The sequence below is a fragment of the Ailuropoda melanoleuca genome, unplaced genomic scaffold, assembly GCF_002007445.2.
Source record: "Ailuropoda melanoleuca isolate Jingjing unplaced genomic scaffold, ASM200744v2 unplaced-scaffold8310, whole genome shotgun sequence".
Classification (NCBI taxonomy): domain Eukaryota; kingdom Metazoa; phylum Chordata; class Mammalia; order Carnivora; family Ursidae; genus Ailuropoda; species Ailuropoda melanoleuca.
In genome coordinates this window covers 275,790-284,602 of record NW_023253671.1, presented here as the reverse complement: position 1 = coordinate 284,602, position 8,813 = coordinate 275,790, and the positions used below count along the sequence as shown (strand labels likewise).

The window sequence follows — 8,813 nt, the reverse complement described above, 5'->3', positions numbered from 1 at the left end:
GCAAGAGGGTTCCTCTTTCTGCACATCCTCACCAACATCTGTTGTTTCTTGTCTTGTTGATTTTAGCCATTCGGACAAATTGAGGCGATACCTCCTTGTGGTTTTGATTTGTAGCAAATGGGCATTATTAACAGAGTGACGGGCTACCATTTCTCTTTTGTTATCAAGAAAAAGCTATTTATTTTTTGTATAGATCTGATCCAATCTAAGGGATGTTACTTGACATCCTGATTAGGAATTCTTGTGTATTCAGCTTTTCCCTAAGAGGGCATGTATTATAGTTTTAATGAGAAATGCTTTCCTGCATGTGAGGAATAATGTCCAGTACATCAACTTCTAGGCAAAGAGCAGAGGGCGCTGAGATGGCAAACTGCATACATCCTTTGGGTAAATACCTAGAAGTGCAATGGTTGAATCATAGGGTAGCTCTGTTTTTAACTTTTTCAGGAACCACTATACTGTTTTCCAGAGTGCCGGCACCAGTTTGCATTCCTACCAACACTCCATGAGGGTTCCCCTTTCTCTGAATCCTTGACAACACCTGTTGCTTCCTGTGTTGTTCATTTTAGCCATTCTGACTGCTGTGAGGTGATAGCTCACTTAGTTTTTATTTGCATTTCCCTGATGATGAGTGATGTTGAGCATCTTTTCATGTGTCTATTAGCCATCTGGATGTCTTCTTTGGAAAAGTATCTATTCATATCTGCCGCCCATTTCTTAACTGGATTATTTATTTTTTGGGTGTTGAGTTTGATAAGAACTTTTTAGATTTTGGATACTAACTCTCTATCAGATATGTCATTTGTAAATATCTTCTCCCATTCCACAGATTGTACTACTATGTACTTACCCAAGGATGCAAAAATATTAATTCAAAGGGAATAAATACACCCCAAAGTTTATAGCAGCAGTATCTATAATAGCCAAACTATGGAGAAATTTTAAATGTCCATCAAGCAATGAATGGATAAAGAAGAAGTGATATATCTATCTAGTACAATTAATATAATATAATATAATTAATATAATATAGTATAATAGCATATTACTAAGCAACAAAAAGGAATGAAATCTTGCCACTCTGGATGGTGCCAGAGTCTGTTATCCTAAGTGAAATAAGTCAGTCACAGAAAGACAAATACCATATGATTTCACTCATGTGTGGAATTTAAGAAACAAAACAAAAAATATAGTGGGAGAAAAAAAGAGAGGCAAAGCAAGAAACAGACTCTTAGCTATAGAGAACAAACTGAGGGAGGGAGGTGGGCAGGGGAAAGGTGAAAATAATGATGGGGATGAAGGAGGGCACTTGTGGTGACGAGCTACTGTTGCACAGAAGTGCTGAATCACTAAGTTCTACACCTGAAACTAATATTACTCTGTGTGTTAACTAACTGGAATTTAAATAAAAACTTGGAGGAAGAAAAAGCCTATAGAATCCAGTGATGGGGAAAGAATATATATAAAAAATAAAAATCATATGCCATGTCAGACAGCAACAGGTGCCATGCAGGGGAAAAAAAAGTGGTATAAAAAGGAGTAGATAGGGAGGGTGGTGCTAAGTTTTAATAACAGGACTGGAGGAGATAATGCTAAGTGAAATAAGTCAAGCAGAGAAAGACAATTATCATATGGTTTCACTCATTTATGGAACATAGGAAATACCAGGAAGATGAGTAGAAGAAGGAAGGGAAGAATGAAGGGGGAGTAAACAGAAGGGGGAATGAACCATGAGAGACTATGGACTCTGGGAAACAACCTGAGGGCTTCAGAGGGGAGGGGAGTGGGGGACTGGGATAGGCCGGTGATGGGTATTAAGGAGGGCATGTATTGCATGGTGCACTGGTGTTATACACAGATAATGAATCATAGAACATTGCATCAAAAACTAAGGATATACTGTATGGTGACTAACATGACATAATAAAAAAATTATTACAAAAAAAGAAGTTGTTCAGGAAGACCTGCAAAGAAGGTGACATTTTTACAGAGGCTTCCAGAAAGACTGAGCAGGAAGCAGGAGGATATCTGGGGGAGGTGGGTGCCCTGCAGGGAAAGCAGAGCAAAGGCCCTGCAGATGACACTTACTGCAGATCTGCAGATCTCAACATGCAGTCAGTGCGGTGAGGGAATGAGCAAGAGGGAGAGAGAGGAGAGGTGGTGGCAGAGAATGTTGAGGACCAAGGGGGCTTTCCTGCCGCTGATGGGACTTCAAGACACAGGGAGTCCTTCCTTCTCATGGTGTTCTTTGCATCTTATTAATTGTGTTCCAAAGTGTTCTGTGACTAGAGATAGATCCCTTCCTTATTTCCATCTGTTGGTGAACATTCTGCATTTAAGGGTCACATATTGGAGTATATGAACTCGGGTACCATTGCCCTGAGGACTGCTCATGCCCCACAACACACATGTACACACACACACACAGTGCACTCCGGCCTCCTGGCACTTCTCACTCCAGCCACAATAACGTTGAAAGAAATGGTGGAAGAAAAGCTGTCAACATCAGATCACCTTTACCCCAAGGAATGTGTAAATCGTAGTTAAATTCTAGTTAGTAAGCTTCCCAAGAACATGAAGCATGGGCTCCATTTTAATATGATCATCGTGTGTCCTGTATTTAAAGCAACGTAAGAAAGCAGTTCTAAAAACAAAGAAAGGAAAGAAATGGACACAAGGGGGAAAAGAGATCTAATAAGCTCAGGGGGTCCCTGAGAGACTATGATGAGCAGAGAGCTTCCCTGGTTCTGGCAGCATTCCAGTCCCAATCCACATCCCCTGATGCCCAGAAAAATTAACAAAGCAGAAAAAAGCACAATGCATCCAAACTAGAATGAAGTCTTATTTTTAAGGTGTCAGGACATTTTTCTGTTTAAATACCCCTCTAGAAAAAAATGTGCAAAAGGAACAAACCTGCAATTTACAACAGAATATATACAATGTTTGACAATAGAGGGGGATTTTTAAAGATGAAATAGTAAGAGATTTTCCAAATGATTTTAAATGCAAAACTTTTGGAATCAGACAACCAGGTTTTGAATGTCAGATCTACCACATATAAGCAGCTTGAACTTGGGAGAGACAACCAATCTAACCCAAATATGAATTTCCTGAATCAAATGAAGGGGATAGCAGCACCCATCCTCCGAGGGGGGCAGACAGTGTTCTTCAGTGTATGGAACAATCTTACAATAGAGCTCCTTCATGTGAGCAAGTGAGCAATGATCGCCTGTAAAGAGATGTGGCTGAGTTTTTCCTCCTACCTCACAGATCACAGCTCTTGGCAATGAACTATTACAATGTAAAGCTAGTTAGCATTCCCCGTTTTGCATATGAAACACAATTTTTTATTTGAATAGCCACCGTGAGAGAAGATGCTGAGAACTGTATGTCTCAGGAACTGCTGTTGCAGGGGAACAGCTACCTGCAGGGGTCTGGGTCTTTCTGTAAATACAGAACATGCTGAAAACCGCCACATCTTAAACAGTTCAACAAAAACAACTCCAAACCAAGCACTCTGTTTTCCTGCCCCCCTTAGCTGCAAACTCCTTGGGCATGTTGTAATTTCACTGCAACCTCTTTATGTCCCCCATTTCCTTCCCCTGTCTCATCCAACTGGACTTATTGTCAACAATGATGCCTGTATTGCTGAGTCCAGCGGACACTTCTCTTTTGAACACTTTACATAAAATAATTGTAATGAGTCTACCTACTTTCAGGTGATCTCAGAAAATTTTCTCAGGTTCCATTCTCTCTGATTCTTCTTCTTCTTCTTCTTCTTTTTTTTAAGATATTCTCCTCAATAAATGTTGGAAAGTAATATTCATGTGCAAAAGAATGAAGTCAGAACATAATCTTACATTACTCACAAAAATTAACTCAGAAGTGGAGTAAAGACTTAAATGTAAGACTTTAAGCCATATAACTCCTAGAAGAAACCATAGGGGGAAAAGCTCCCTAACATTAGTCCTGGCAATGATGTGTGTGTGTGTGTGTGTGTGTGTGTGTGTGTGTTAGCCTTTCTTATTTATTTAATTTTTTATTATGTTACGTTAGCTACCATACAGTGCATCATTAGTTTTTGAGGTAGTGTTCAACGATTCATTATTTGCATATAACACCCAGTGCTCATTAAAACACGTGCCCTCCTTAATACCCATCACCCGGCTAACCTATACCTTACCCCCTCCGCTCTGAAACCCTCAGATTGTTTCTCGAGTCCATAGTCTCTCATGGTTAGTCTCCCCCTTGGATTTCCCCCCCTTCAGTTTTCCCTTCCTTCCCTTAAGGTCCAATGTGCTATTTCTGATGTTCCACATATGAGTGAAGCCAAATGATAATTGTTTCTCTGCTTGACTTATTTCATTTAGCATAATCCCCTCCAGTTCCATCCATGTCGATTCATGAAATGCATGCTGAGCTCTCAGACTCACCTGGGTGAGGTCTATAAGATAAAAGGCTCCGTGTCAATGTCCCAATTCCTCCCTGGATGGTTGATGATGGAGACCAAATTCTGTTCCCAGACAGGACAGCAGGAAGGGGTGAATCATGGGTCCCCCAGCCAGACTTAGGAACCCAAAAGCAACAACCATGTCCTAGCAAGAGCAAGGTTTCACATATTGAAGTTCAGAGGGAGAAGAGATATTTATAATACCCTGTGTGTCTGCTCATTAGGCACTGTTTCCATTGTTAATCCGACCTCAGAGCATTTCATTCCCAGTGGGCCACTGGTCTGGACAGAAAGGAAAATTTTCCCTGCTGATGCTTTGTTCCCAAGAGACCAGATTAGAAGTCAGGTGAATCCACTGAATATTACTCAGCCATCAGAAAGAATGATTACCCAACATTTGCAGCCACATGGATGGGACTGGAGGAGATTATGCTAAGTAAAATAAGTCAAGCAGAGAAAGACAATTATCATATGGTTTCACTCATTTATGGAACAGAAGAAGTAGGAAGATCTGTAGGAGAAGGAAGGGAAGAATGAAGGAGGAGTAAACAGAAGGGGGAATGAACCATGAGAGACTATGGACTCTGGGAAACAAACTGAGAGCTTCAGAGGGGTGGGGGATGGGGAAATGGGATAGGCTGGTGATGGGTAGTAAGGAGGGCACGTATTGCATGGTGCACTGGGTGTTATACGCAAATAATGAATCATGGAACTTTACATCAAAAACTAAGGGTATACTGTATGGTAACTAACATAACATAATAAAAAATTATTATTAAAGAAAAGAAGTCAGGGGAATCCAGGTTTATATTCCTCATTCTTATGAACTTGTCTGCTTGAGCCTTGATTTTTCAAAACAATAAATGAACAAACAGAAAGCAGGATGGTGAAGGTGAGTGGGAGATACAGGCTTCCATTTAAGGAATGAATGAGTCACAGGAATAAAAGGCACAGCCTGGGCAATATAGTCAGTGATAGCGTTGTGTAGTGACAGATGGCAGCTACAATGTCGTGAACATGGTACAACATTTAAACTTCTTGAGTCACTGTGTTGTACAACCAAAATTAATGTAACACAGTGTGGCAAACATACTCAAGTTTTAAAAATTAATGGACAAAACACCCAAGTCTTTTCTGAAAGCCTTTGCATTGTTTGTTCCATCTGTTTGGCACACGCTTCCCTGGATAATCTTGTGTCTCCTGCTGTTCCCCCCTTGGAGCATCTGTGTAAATGTGTTGTCTACCTGAGCAACTGGTAAAAAATAACACCCTATCCACTCTTTCCTTTATACTAGCTTTTTCCTCATTGCACCTGTAACCTTCTGATATTCTGTCTGATCTTTTATTTGCTTATCTTCTCCATCACTGAATGTGTAGACTTTTGCTTCTTGACACCAATACTAGTTGCCCGGAGGTTAGTCAGTACTCAAGTTTATTCCTCAAACATGTGACAGAATTTCTCATTGAAAGTATAGAATACATGAGTACTTGGGGAAAAGGCCAAGTGTGGGATGCACATTCCTATTCACAGCTGGCATGGGGGGCATCCAAACAGGGGACAAGTTCTATACAAAAACTATGTATATTTACTTTTGAATATAAAATACAAATTGTGTAATTTCAATTATATTTATAATCTTCATTATTGGAAAAAATTTGTCATGTTATTTTTTTGTTCCCTGGTAGTCACCTTGACCATGTAGAACCAGGCAATGATTCAGTAATTTCAGTTTCTTCTTCTGGGATTTTCAGAGAAACCAGAATTGCAGCCCCTAATATTTTGGGCTTTTCCTCTCCATGTACCTGACCACTGTGTTTGGAAATCTGGTCATCATCATGGCCGTCAGCTCTGACTCCCACTTCCACACCCCCATGTACTTCTTCCTGGCCAACCTGTCCTTTGCAGACATCTGTTTCACCTCCACCACCGTCCCCAAGATGCTGTGGAACATCCAGACTCAGAGCAAAGTCATATCGTATGAAGGCTGCGTCACACAGATGTATTTTTTCCTACTCTTTGCAGGATTGGATGAGTTTCTCCTCTCTGTGATGGCCTATGACCGGGTTGTGGTCATCTGTCACCCCCTACATTACATGGTCCTCATGAACCCCCAGCTCTGTGCGCTGCTGGTTCTGGTGTCCTGGATCATGAGTGCCCTGAATTCCTTATTACAAAGCTTAATGGTGTCATGGCTGTCCTTCTGTATATTGGTGGAAATCTTCCACTTTTTCTGTGAAATCAAGCAGGTGGTCCAATTTGCCTGTTCTGACACTTTTCTTTTTTTTAAATTTTATTATTTTATTTTTTTAAATATTTTTTATTCTATTATGTTAGTCACCATACAGTACATCCTTAGTTTTTGGTGTAATGTTCCATGATTCATTATTTGTGTATAACACCCTGTGCTCCATGCAATATGTGCCCTCCTTAATACCCATCACCAGCCTATCCCAATCCCCCACCCCCTCCACTCTGAAGCCCTCAGTTCTTAATGACATGGTGATTTTTATTGCAACCATGCTGCTGGCTGGTGGTCCCCTCACTGGGATCCTTTACTCTTACTCTAAGATAGTTTCCTCCATACATAAGATCTCATCAGCTCAGGGCAAGTATAAAGCATTTTCCACTTGTGCATCTCACCTCTCAGTTGTCTCCTTATTTTATTGTACGAGCCTAGGAGTGTACCTTAGCTCTGCTGTTACCCAGAGCTCCCACGCAAGTGCAGTGGCCTCGGTGATGTACACGGTGGTCACACCCATGCTGAACCACTTCATCTACAGCCTGAGGAACAGAGACATAAGGAGGGCTCTGAAAAGAATCATTGGGGATCCAGTGTTGTAAAAGCAAATCGTTCTGTGGCTGAAGAATTGTCCATGATTGCATGGTCATAGCCTGAAAGCCAGGAACTGCTATTCTTTGATCAGCCTATGAAAGTAGAAACTGCTCCTTCTTTATAACTTGTGGAATTTCCGTTTGTTTGAATTCAACTTCTCCATACATTGTATTTTATATTTTTTACTTTATATTTTTTAATTAAGTCCAGGTGTTCAGTGGACTTAATTAGTTGACTTAATTAGTTGTTCAGTGACTCATTAGTTGTTCAGTGACTCATTAGTTGTGTAGAACACCGGGTGACTCATTAGTTGTGTAGAACACCGGGTCCTCTTCAGATCGTGTGCCCTTCTTAATCTATTAAGTTTCTGCTCTGTCTGATATATACACAGTTTCCCCTTTGTCCATTTTCATAAAATCCTAATAGCTTCCCCATCCTGGTCAAAAATACTGGGAAATTTCTACATCTTATATGTGGCAATTTGGATTTCTTAAAAATACTTTCAAGTGACTTATACTATGACAAATAAATTTTCCTTAGATTTCCCAATACCATAATCATGAGTTATATTCTTCATTTGAAAGAAAATATAATTGGCAACCATGTCCTTTACATAACTTTAATGAAGGTTAATACAAAGCCACAGTTTTCATATAAAGTCTGTCCATCTTTTTACATCACTACCTTCACTTCTCTTCCTGAGAATGTGGACTCTAACACTGTCCCCTTTACATCTCAGGCTCCTGACAGGGATGCTCAGGCTAGGAAAGCCCGGGCACCCCCTGCGCCCTGTGCTTGTGGACATTCCCAGAGATGCTTCCCTGACCAGAGCCTCTGCTGTGGCTGCACCAGCCCTTGGGTTCTCATTGTGACTGCAAGACAGGCCTCAGCAGCACCCATCAGAGAATTCTAACAAAACCAGGTTTGTTCCTCACAGGTCCTGGAGGGCAGAGCCAGAGGTCTAGGGGGGCAGAGAATTAGAGCAAGAGAGAGACAGCCTACAACTGGGGCCCCGCCCTTATTGGGGTCCATGGGCAGAGTGGCTAGTGGTTTGCTGGTTCACTCTTTATTGACAAGTTTAAAACTGAAGAGTGAAATTCTGACATGAAGGGAAAGCAGGATCACTCATGTGTCAGTATTGGGGTGACGCAGGGCTTGCTGAAGAGGTGCTTCTCGGGTGGGGCCGCCTCTGTGCTTCTCTGGTAATAGTGTCCCACACCTGACAGTGTGTTTATTCAACATGACTGTCCTTGAAATGGATGTCTCAGGAATCAAAAGCTTAATGTCAGGCATTTTCTCTACAAACACGGGGCTGTGCATTAAAACTACTCTTCTTGGTTTTTGCTACTATTAACCTAGGCGTCCAGAATGCCTAACACAGCCACTGGTAAATATGGATTAGAAAAAGTAGATCTCCCAGTGGAGTCTACATGGAAAGACAAATTTGAATAGGTTGACCTGATATATTCTTAGTGTCAGAGATGACCTCAAATATGAAGATGCATTTTTTTTAAAGATTTATTTATTTA

At 41.0% G+C, this 8,813-nt stretch overlaps 2 pseudogenes; one reads left to right on the top strand and one right to left on the bottom strand.

The window, feature by feature from the left end:
* LOC117800832 overlaps nucleotides 1-2,394 on the bottom strand; it is a 3,484-nt pseudogene extending 1,090 nt beyond the window's left edge.
* A 2,939-nt stretch (nucleotides 2,395-5,333) lies between these two features.
* Nucleotides 5,334-7,292, top strand: LOC117800831 (annotated as a pseudogene).
* The last annotated feature ends 1,521 nt before the right edge of the window (nucleotides 7,293-8,813 follow it).